General features: G+C 34.9%; 1 long non-coding RNA gene across 2 annotated transcripts; it reads right to left on the minus strand.

Moving 5' to 3' along the window:
- Window positions 1-1366: 1366 nt before the first annotated feature.
- Window positions 1367-4629, minus strand: LOC135731862 (uncharacterized). Of its 2 annotated transcripts, XR_012336778.1 has the most exons (4): window positions 4262-4629; window positions 3479-3511; window positions 3205-3352; window positions 1367-2512 (listed from the first exon to the last, which is right to left on the minus strand). It is a non-coding gene; the product is annotated as an uncharacterized lncRNA (long non-coding RNA). The 2 variants fall into 2 exon arrangements; XR_012336777.1 differs by having other exon boundaries at window positions 3479-4629.
- Window positions 4630-11120: the final 6491 nt, after the last annotated feature.

The raw sequence follows: 11120 nt of genomic DNA on the forward strand, positions 1-11120 counted from the left end.
AACTTGCTGATTTGTACTAGATAAAACCAACACAACAGTACATATGCAAACTTTTAGCGCGCTGGCTATGAGTTCCTACTTATTTTTTGCCTCCAGCTAGAGCGGTGACGTTACAGTGACATGGGCGAATAAGGGGTCTATATCAACCTAGAAAATGTGAAAAAAGATCAACCCAGTTACTTAGTTTTGGTAAACCATTCTCTGCAAGCATGTGAAAAAAAGGTCATTGCAATTTGGCTCCCCTTGTGATGTCAGAAGGGGATAATACCGCCCCTTAATCTGCACTATCCAACCACGACACTGCCATTTAGTGCAGTGATCAACTCATTTGAATTATAAAGGACACACCCAAAATGGCACATTTTTGCTTACACCTACAAAGTGGCAATTTTAACATGTTATAATAAATTATTTATATGGTATTTTGAGCAAAAACGTCACATACATACTCTGGAGACCCCAAAGATTTATTTTACGTCTTAAAAACTGAAATGTCTAATGAGAAAATCTCAAATTGCTCGCCATCTAATGACACTGCTGTCTACTAGAGACAGAGATGTGATTTTGATTAAGGCTAGACCTTAACTAAACTTCACATTAATGGTGATTCTAGTGCTGAGAGTTTGAGAGCAATCTTCAGAGTGAGACAGCAGCTCATCCAGTCTGTGGGAGTTTTGCTTTGAGGTAAACTGAACACACAAACACACACAGGAAACTTTTTTGCATAAAGTTCCACACAGCCAAACTTCAGCCATCTGTCGATCATAACAAATCCTAATTATTTAACTCTTCTGCTCAAATCTGCTCTGTCTCTCCATCTGCTGGGTGAGAAACCGATTACCAGTGATCAAACATGTCCTTTTTGCCTCGTCTCATTTTGGTTCACGTGACTTTTGCTCACAAACGCTGTCATTGCTTCCAGATTTATTTTTATAGTTATACATCTGTTAATGTGCCATGGTTTAATATAGGAAATTTAATGCCCGTCTGTAAAATGTAATGTAAAGTTATGAGGTTAATTTGTTGAAACTTGCAGAACATAAAGACACACAACATAAACAGTCAACAACTCTTCATCTAATGAGAGAAAAAAGAAACTACTTTAATTTTTGTTTATTTGGGGTCTATTATTTGCATTAGCTTGTACACTGAAAAAAAAAATCCTTTCAATTTACGTAATTTTAATGTGTACATCGGTCCCACATAATCCGATTGTGTAAAACCAACATAATTTTCCTCATTTAATTTTAATGTGTCAGACCAAAACATTTTAATTGTTTTAAGTAGTCTAATATAAATATGTTGACTCAAAGTGCTATTTCTCTTTACTATAACACATTTATTTTGTGATGTTTAAGTAATTTTATTATGTAAGGGGACTAGATTTTCATCTGTAATTCCAACATGCTTTTTTAATGCTTATATTATGGGATTATGTAACTCTAAAGCAATTTCATTATGTCTCTGGCACCAGAATAATCACCCATAATTATCCAAATGTTATTTATTTCTTTTTTAAATACAAAATACATTTGCATTGGCATAAAAAGCAAAGAGTTTTGAACAAATGTTTAGTGATATTGAGGCAAACCACTGCTTTCAGATCATCAATTCATTTAAATCACTACACATTAATTCAACAACAGTCAATAACTATTACAACAATCAGCACATGCAGTACATACAAAGGGGCAATTTCCCAGACAGGTTGTGGATTAAGCCATGACTAGGCCCTAGTTATATTAGGATATTTTTTACAAAAAAAGTTTACAAACAAACCTACCTTACAAAAACAACACTGGAGTACATCTTGAGACAAAACAATGGCACTGATATATGTCAAGATATGTCAGTGCAATATGTTTTCAAATTAAGGCATTGCAAAAGTCTGGGACTAGAAAAAGCCCCATCTGTAAAACTGACCCAAATGTTTAAAATAGTTACTATCACAGTAGATTTAGAAGTGCTAAAGCACAAACACTGCATTCCAAAGAGACATGCAAAACAGTAAGTACTATTATTTTTTAAATGGATTTACAAACTGGAAAATATCAATCCTTCAGAAAGTCAGAGCTAAAGCATTTGTATAAACTGATAATCAAAGATTCAACAAAAACAAAATACAACAACCATTTCCAAAATCAACTCTGAGCAGCAAACGGTTAATGTTTTAATAAGAAAAAACACTTAAAACAGATAAATAAAAAGAACATAAATGAGCAGCACAGTCTTTCTGATCCTTTCACTGAAAGAAACGGTTCGTTAAAGTTACGCTCAATGCAGTTCCATTAAAATCTTTTGGATTTCTTCAAAAATAAAGCAGAGATCAGGATAGCTCAGGTTTAAGGCATACATCAGCTCAAACAACATGGCACGATGTTGCAACACCTTCATGCCTTCCAGGACTATACAAAGATCCTCTTCTTCATCACAAGAAGCATGTTGTTTGAGAGCACAAATCCCAACAGTGGTGTCTTCAAATGACCACACTGATGCTGACTTCATCCATGCCCTGTACAAAACAGACAAATGTAGTTAAAGAAACAGAAAAAAGTTACTGTTACAATAAAAGTGTCATTGGAAATTAGTACAATGCAAACAAATATAAATGTAAGTATACAGACCCATGTGCATTGCCACAGCATATTACAATTGGTTACAAATATATGGGTTACAAAGCAAGGCAGCTGCACTGTCCACTGCTCCAGGTGTGTGTGCGCGTTTACTAGACTGGAATGAGTTAAATAAAGAGGCCACATTTCGAGTGTGTGCTACCATACCTGACAATCACAGCAAAAGTGAATTCTCATTTTCTCACTGTCATGTTGTTATAAACCTGTATAAATGTCTTTGTTCTGATGAACACGAAGGAAGACATTTATTTTAAGAATGAGCCCCATTCACTTCCATAGTATTATATTTCCCCACTATGGAAGTGAATGGGGCTTATGATTGGTTTGGGAACAAACATTCCTCAAAATATCTTCCTTAGTGATCATCAGAACAAAGACATTTATAAAGGTTTGTAACAACATGATAGGGAGTAAGTGATGAGAATTTTTATTTTTGGGTGAACTACCCCTTTAAATCTTCCCAGGTGTTTTAATGACCCGTGTGCCAAAAGATGTAACTAAAACATACTACATTTTCTGTACTTCCAACAATGTTTACACATTTTTATGTCTATGAATCTATATTACTTACTTCTGTCATTTGATCATTCATTGTTTGAAGTCTTTTTGCTAGCTGTCCTCCTTTCTGATAGAAGAGTTTCGTCAGGTTTTTGGATTGGAGGTCCAGGTGACACGCAGGAACATTAGACAGTAGTGATTCTTTTAAATTCAGCATTTATCTGAAAACAAATTAACCAACCATTGTATATTTGAGTACTGCGAGTCAAAGAATAATACATGTATATTAGTTACAAAAATAAGATTTAGCTCCTAACAGCAGTAAAACAGTGATATGAATTACTTACCAATGCTTTTGAGTGTGTGCAAGGATGATGGACCTATAAGAGGAAATATTCAGAGGTGAAATCAACACACAACCTCAAATGATTAAGGTCACACATAACGTTACACAGAGCAATAATGAAATAAGTATTATATCTGTCATAGGACGCAATTTTGGACAAAATGAGATCTTAAAACAAGGTGCTCTTCTGAAAACGTCAGCTTTAAGGTGTGGCACTTCAAAGCAATTTTTTCAGTTAATATACCAGACGTCACGCGAGGCATTTAAAAAAAGCTTTTTCTAATTGAATCAAGTGTTGCTCATGGCGTAGTGAAGTCACGAATAACTGACGCGGGTCTGTTCATCTGATTAAGCAGACAGTTTGTTTCATACGCAATGTCATTATTAATGTAGTCAATTGATATCATCTGGTAAATTACTTACATGGATAACGTTACTCTGGACAGAATAACGTTTGGTTAGCGTTTTATTTGTCCTGAACCGTTTCCATAGAACAACTGAGTAAAAAGTGCCTCAAAAGTCAACTCAAATCTGACAGTTTTCAACTCGGATAAAACTACCAAACGTGAAATAACGTTATACAGCTGACATTTTTAAAACGCTGTTTTTCTTTATGAGCCTTACACTTACTGACTGACTGTAAAGTTAACTTACTCCACCAACATCCTCCAAACTCATTTTTACTACAAGTCATTGCAATGGCTACATATTGTAAAAAAAAAACTGTCTATCTAGTGAAGATGTATCACGTATAAAGTGAACATAAATAAATAATAGAACTTACTTTAATAATGTGGTGTCCGTCTGAGAGAGTTCTTCTGACTGACTGCTGCTGAGTCTTCATTTTGGCGCTCAAAACAAACGATCTTTATTCTTCTTTTATGGCGATTGACGTCCTTTTTATTGAGCGTTACTGCCACCTTCTGTTTAGGAGGTGCCATTTTGTGTGCAAACTCAATTTTATTGCTTTAAGTATTCAATTCAATCAATTTTAATCAATGTGAGAATAATGTGTTCATTTTACATTCAAACAAAACATTTTCATCCTAATCAATTAAATTATGTTTACACAAGGAATATAAATATTTTGTGTTGCATATACATGTTTATTTTATTTAAATTCAAAGACCCACCAAGTCCATTTTTTTCAGTGTACCAATATAATTAGATGAACATTAAAGACCGAAGTTAACTTCTGGTCTGTACGTGTTTATCAGTCTGGCTATTGGCTAACCTGACCTCTGGAACAAATACCTTGTAAAAATAAAATGTTTTGCTTTCCAAAACGAGGGGTGACGGCAAGCATAGATCACATCTGTAAAGAGAGATTTGGCAGCCATGGGCAAGAATTCAAGGATCTGAAGCTAACATTGTATACATTAATTTTACACAGTAACGTTAGCTCAGTGTAGTACTTGCGCGTTAGATAGGATATCTGAACAAAGGTAATTTACTTATTAAGCTCGTTATAAGAAATAAACTAAAAGGTCTCTGTTGTTATTGATTTTATGCGGAAGTCTATCGTAAGTAAAATATGATCCACAAAAGTCTTTTGTTTATGTTGTTGCTGCTGTAACCATTTATAAGAAATGTCCAGAAATTTGTATTTTTTTAGCTATAAGTTGCAATTGTGATGTTTATGATTACTGTAAATCACTGGTATAGGTGGAACTTTATGTAAATGTCTCCGAAACAGTATTACACTGTAAACGTTCCAATGATAACATGCTTTGCTTATTAAAGGGATAGTTCGGCCAAAAATGATATTAAACCCATGATTTACTCACCCCCAAGCTGTCCGAGTTGCAAATGTCCATCGTTTTTCAGACAAACACATTTTCGGATATTTTAGAAAATGTTTTAGATCTTTCAGTTGATTAAATGTAATGTTACGGGGTCCACCCATAGTCCACGACTTTCAAGTCAAAAAAAGTGAGTCCATCCTTCACAAATTAAATCCAAACGGCTCCAGGATGATAAACAAAGGTCTTCTGAGGGTAATCCGCGAGTTGTTGTTGTAGAAATATCCATATTTAAAACTTTATTAACGTAAATAAATACCTTCCGGTAGCGCCGCCATCTTAAACTCCTCTGTATTCAGGAGAGAGTATTTGCGTAGTGTACGCACTTTTCTTAGTGACGTATGACAAATTCAGAGGGCGGGGGCACAGAGCAGCAGCAGAGTAGCCTCCGTAGGCTGCGTAAGCTCTCATCCTGAATGCGGACGCGACTAAGATGGCGGCGCTATCGGAAGGTATTTATTTTCGTTAATAAAGTTTTAAATATGGATATTTCTACAACAACACCACGCGGATTAACCTCAGAAGAACTTTGTTTATCATCCTGGAGCCGTTTGGATTTAATTTGTGAAGGATGGACGCACTTTTTTTGGACTTGAAGGTCGTGGAGTATGGGTGGACCCTGTAACATTACATTTAATCAACTGAAAGATCTAAAACAATTTCTAAAATATCTGAAAATGTGTTTGTCTGAAAAACGATGGACATATGCAACTCGGACAGCTTGGGGGTGAGTAAATCATGGGTTTAATATCATTTTTGGCCGAACTATCCCTTTAATTTAGCATAAAGCTCAGAAAATTTAGCTAGAACATAGAACAATAATACATGTTAAAAAAATGTTGGTTTTTAGATTTTTGTTTCTTATTTGTTCTTTACCTTCGACAGCATACTTGACATCATCACTAAAACAGGAAATTGGGGCAGAACTTATTTACTGGCCCATCACCCTTTTAAATAGCCTATATTGTTTAGTTTACCTACAGTCAGGAATCTTATTAAAAGCTGATATCATAAAATTCATTGATCTGTATTGGCAGAAGTAAAAGACTGTAAGTTTTGAATGGTTTGAATGCATATCTTTAAAACTTACAGCCAGTTTAAAGAATTGTTGTGTGTAGTGCTCCGAGTTCGATTCCCGGCTCGTGGTCATTTGCCAATCCCAAACCCCTCTCTTCTTCCTGTACTTTCCTACATTCTCCTAACCTCACAAATTACTTTACTTCCGTATTGCAACCTATTTCTGAGTGAACCAAAAAAATCACACAAGGAAAATAGTAGGCGTGGTTTGTGTATCCCACTGTGAATTTGATTTGATATAAAAAAGTAGGCGATGTTATAGCTGATGCTAGGCTGTCTAGCTGATGTCATTATGGAAGGATTGCCACAAGATGGTGGGAGTACATTCTGAGATTTTGATTAAAGTTTATGAGGGCACATGAATAAAAAAAAAATTACCCACACTGATAAATAGTTTAAAATGAACACTGAAAAGTTCCATTTAAAAAAATGTGAATTTCCGGTTTTGATTTCATGGGGATTTTAAGGCTAACATATTTTAAAAGACAAAAAACATTGTTTTCTTTTCATTCAATGCAACAGAACACTTTTATGGATAAAAGTTAAGAAGCCAGTTGAAAGACAATAAACCATTAATAAATAACAAGATTAATGTTTCTTATTGATCTCAAACTAACTTTTCTACAGAGAGGCTGAAACCATGATAAAAAGGTTTCTATGATTTCAACCCAAAAATGGGGTTCACATTGGCCCTTACTAATGTACAAGAGGTCTATGCACGGTAGTTTACAAGCTCTACAGAATTCAGGTTCCCTAGCAGTTGGAAAAAAATAAATGGCTAGGCCACAGGAGATCTGATCTTGTGTTAAAGCAGGCTTTTTGACTTTGTATATTTCATTTATGAACCAAACAGAAGATGAAACAAATCCATGTTTGAGAGTCTGTTTATATCACACCGGAGCACGCAAGCACGCACACACTTTCATTCTATCTCACTTCCTCTCAGCAGCTCATCACCGAGCTTTGATTTCCCGCTGTTACTCTGGCGTATGTTTCCATGGTTACCAGAAACACTCAGAATGAGATACAGACAGTCTTTCGAAAAAAGAAAACAATTGTTGCTAACCTCCACCCCAACTGCGTACACTCGCAGGTGTAGGTTCGAATTCATGATGTGTGTTTGCACATAGATGTGTACGTGTGATTGGTATATTTTTATATTATTATATCCTTAGATTGTGTTAGTTGGAGTTCCAGTATTAGTTTTAGGTAAAACTTTTCTTTCTACAACTATCCAACTTAATTTATACCAACAGTGTGGACTCAGGCGCTAGCTAAGCGTCATGTTTGGTTATGAAATGTGACCCTGCACATAAAAACCCAGTCATTTTTAGGTGATATACTGTTTTCTACATAAAATCATCCTATATACTAAAAAAACATTCTGTGAATAAAACCTTGATATCTTTAATATTGACTGGCCTTGCCAAAAATTGAAATTAATTAAATGACTGAAATGAAGGACAGGGTCACTAATGTCTCATAATCCAATACAAGTATGCAGTGCATTCTTACTAAAACTTCGCAAACTTTATTCAATGTCTTAAAAACTTGCACATGACTCTTCTGTCCCGATGATTACTGATGTTTGTTGTCTTGGAGCAATGGAAGAGCACCACAATATGCTCCTTCAATTATTAAAAAAAATTTCAAATTCATGGTTGGGTAAAATATGGAGAAATCCAGCCGTTGAGTTAAACAAGTTATAAATATCCATATGTGAGCCTGGACCACAAAGCCAGTCATAACGGTAGTTTAAATTTTTTTAATCATTTAACAGTTAAATACATGAGCTGTCCATTTAATGCATGGTTTGTTAGGTTATGATAATATTTGGCCGAGATAAAACTATTTAAAAATCTGAAATCTGAGGGTGAAAAAAATTTTAATATTGAGAAATTCTCTTTTAAAGTTGTCCTTAAAAGTCCTTACCAACTCATATTACTAACGATAAATACTTGTTATATTATATTGTAATTAATTACAGTATGAGTTGATTTATAAAATATTTTTTTTACATAATATCATAATGATTTTGATCATAATGCATTAATTTTGACCCATATATAATGTATTGTTATCTATTGCTACAAATGTACCAGTATGACTGGTTTTGTGGTCCAGGGTCACATATTTGACCCAAACATTTGTTGAAACATCCCAGTATTTTCTAGGAATGCACCGATAGGAAATTTTTGGGCCGATACCGATACCGATTTAAACAGACAACTTCTGGCCGATACCGATGCCGATACCGATATTAAACACTTGTATACAATACTATACAGTTGGTCTATTAGCTAGTTTATTTCTGCATCAAATTATTTTTACTGAACATGGATTTGATCTAATTAACATTCAACTGACCAACATAATAAGAGAGGCAAAAATTAAGCTAAAACAAATATAATAAGACAGCATGACAACCTTCAAAGGTGGTTTTTGCATTTAATTTATTAACAACATTAACTCATTTTTTTACATATAATGGATGTCTTTATGCATTTAATTAATAAACAATCGGTATCGGCCTTTCTCGTGCTATTGCCGATATGCCGATGGTTTCAAATTCATCAAAAATCGGCCGATAAATATCGGCGGCCGATACATCGGTGCATCACTAGTATTTTCCCTTTTCAGTGCGCCTGGAACTCACAATGCATCGATTAAGCTTAGTTTTGACAATTGATATTTCCCATCATACATGTACAGGTGTATTTACTCAGGTACCCCTGCAAATCCTGATAACATGCAGTCTCTCTCATTGATCTGTGCTCTCAGTCCACCATATGATTTGCACCAGTTGCTCCAGGGCATCACTATGGGAACGGCATGTCGGTGGGTTACCAGACTGTATCTGTAAACCTATAGGACATTGCCATTGACTTGTAAGTCACGTCCGGTGCATACTCTGAAATGAATCTTATAGTTTCTGATGTCCTTTGAAACCCACTTTTCACTTCAGGGCCTTGAAATAGTCAAGGCTTTAAAGGTTTTGTACACGACTGCAGCTTTTCTGTTAAGTCTTAGTATTTTCATATAAATCCTCTTTGCTGTCTGCTTTGCTATTTTTCCTTTCACAATGTATGTGCTCACGTGTAAGTCATGCTGACAATGAAATGTCTGCCGGTATAACTGTGTATAGTGTTTGCCGTCCAGACCGAATCTACGTACGATGGATTTATTCGGTGCACGTAGACGGAGTTCCTTGGGTCTTTTTGGTTAGAGGTGTTTATGAACTTAAAAAAAAAGTTTGAAATTTGTTTAATTGAGTTTTTGTTTTATTTGAATATTTGTTCGATCAACTCACTCGTTTAATGCCGCAATTAACAATGAATGAAGCCTAATGATGTATAATCACTATTTTAGTAAATGAATGCTAATTTGGCAATTCTGCTACCTAGGGGTTTGTGTAAAAGACGTGCGTGTATGTGCGTAAGCCTAATATGAAATGTGTCCCCTGCGGTGTCCGGACTGACTGCTTTGATGAGTAGCTGGAATTAAATCAGGAAATGACATTATAAAACACACAGAAACGGACCATAAAAAGCGTCATTATATTTGCTTTAATACAGTTTTCAGTTTCACCCATCTGAAATCGTTTCTTTCAGCTGTTCAGTAAAGTTTTTGATTAATGATTCAAATTATTTGGATAAATGCTGTGTATTTCCAACCACAATGAGTCAGTGATGTTTTGTTTACGCTCAACCCTCATCATTCTCTCTCTCTCTCTAACTCATCTTTTCAAAGCTTTCCATAGTTCAGGGTGCACAAATTGTTTTTAAATAGTTTTGGCTTTAATTGCTACCTTAAAAACCTGTTTGCCTCGTCCCTTAAATACTGTATGTCTTTAAACATGATTTATTCTCCTACTAAGAAGTTCTCCTGCTTTGCCCACTGGGCGTCTTAAGTCTACAGAGGGGATACAAACTGTCTACTTTCATCATCTCTGATGAAAGTGGATCATGTGGGGTTTGTTATTTTCCTCCTCAAAAATGCTGCTCTTTCGCAGTGCTTTTACTTTCTGTAGGTGTGTGTAGGTGGTTGTTTGAACCATGAACATGAAACCAACATCAGATGACACAAAAACCCCACGAATCCGTTACTGTATGAGTGCATCCTAATTTATATGCACAAAACACCAGGTGTTTACTGTAACACAGTATTTTAAGGCTGGATTTGGTTTAAACAATGTTGATGTACGGTAAATTTAATTGTACGTAATTGATTGTAGGTTTTTGTTCTGTCTCTTATCTTTCAAAAAAATGTTGATAGTAACAATACATAATGTTCGCTATAATTGTTGTTGGTACTGTGAGAATCTCATGGCAATTTGTATATATATTACAAGGTGGGTAATTTGTATGAATTCATACAACTAAATTAGTTGTTTCAAATATTTATACATTTCCTTGTCGATGAACACAAAGAAAGATACATACAGTAGTATTTTTTTCTCTACTATGGAAATCAGTTTCCTGCTTGATTACAAATGAAGAGTTTGGTTCCAAAACGCCATAAACGCCATTAAAAAAGAAAAGAAAACAGTTACCACCAAAATCAGTATTGTATCAGGTCAGTATTACAAGCAAATTCTTAATTTTACGCAATAGCCGATATCCGGCGTGTTATTCTGTCATATTTTTACCAAAACGCTATAATAATTCCGCTCAACAAATCATAGCACACCTTTAAAGGTGCAAAAGAGGATGTTTGTTTATACATTTTTGCAATATTACTTGAATCTGTCTTTACTAAATTATA

This window comes from Paramisgurnus dabryanus, chromosome 5 (assembly GCF_030506205.2).
Source record: "Paramisgurnus dabryanus chromosome 5, PD_genome_1.1, whole genome shotgun sequence".
In the NCBI taxonomy this organism is placed as follows: Eukaryota; Metazoa; Chordata; class Actinopteri; order Cypriniformes; family Cobitidae; genus Paramisgurnus; species Paramisgurnus dabryanus.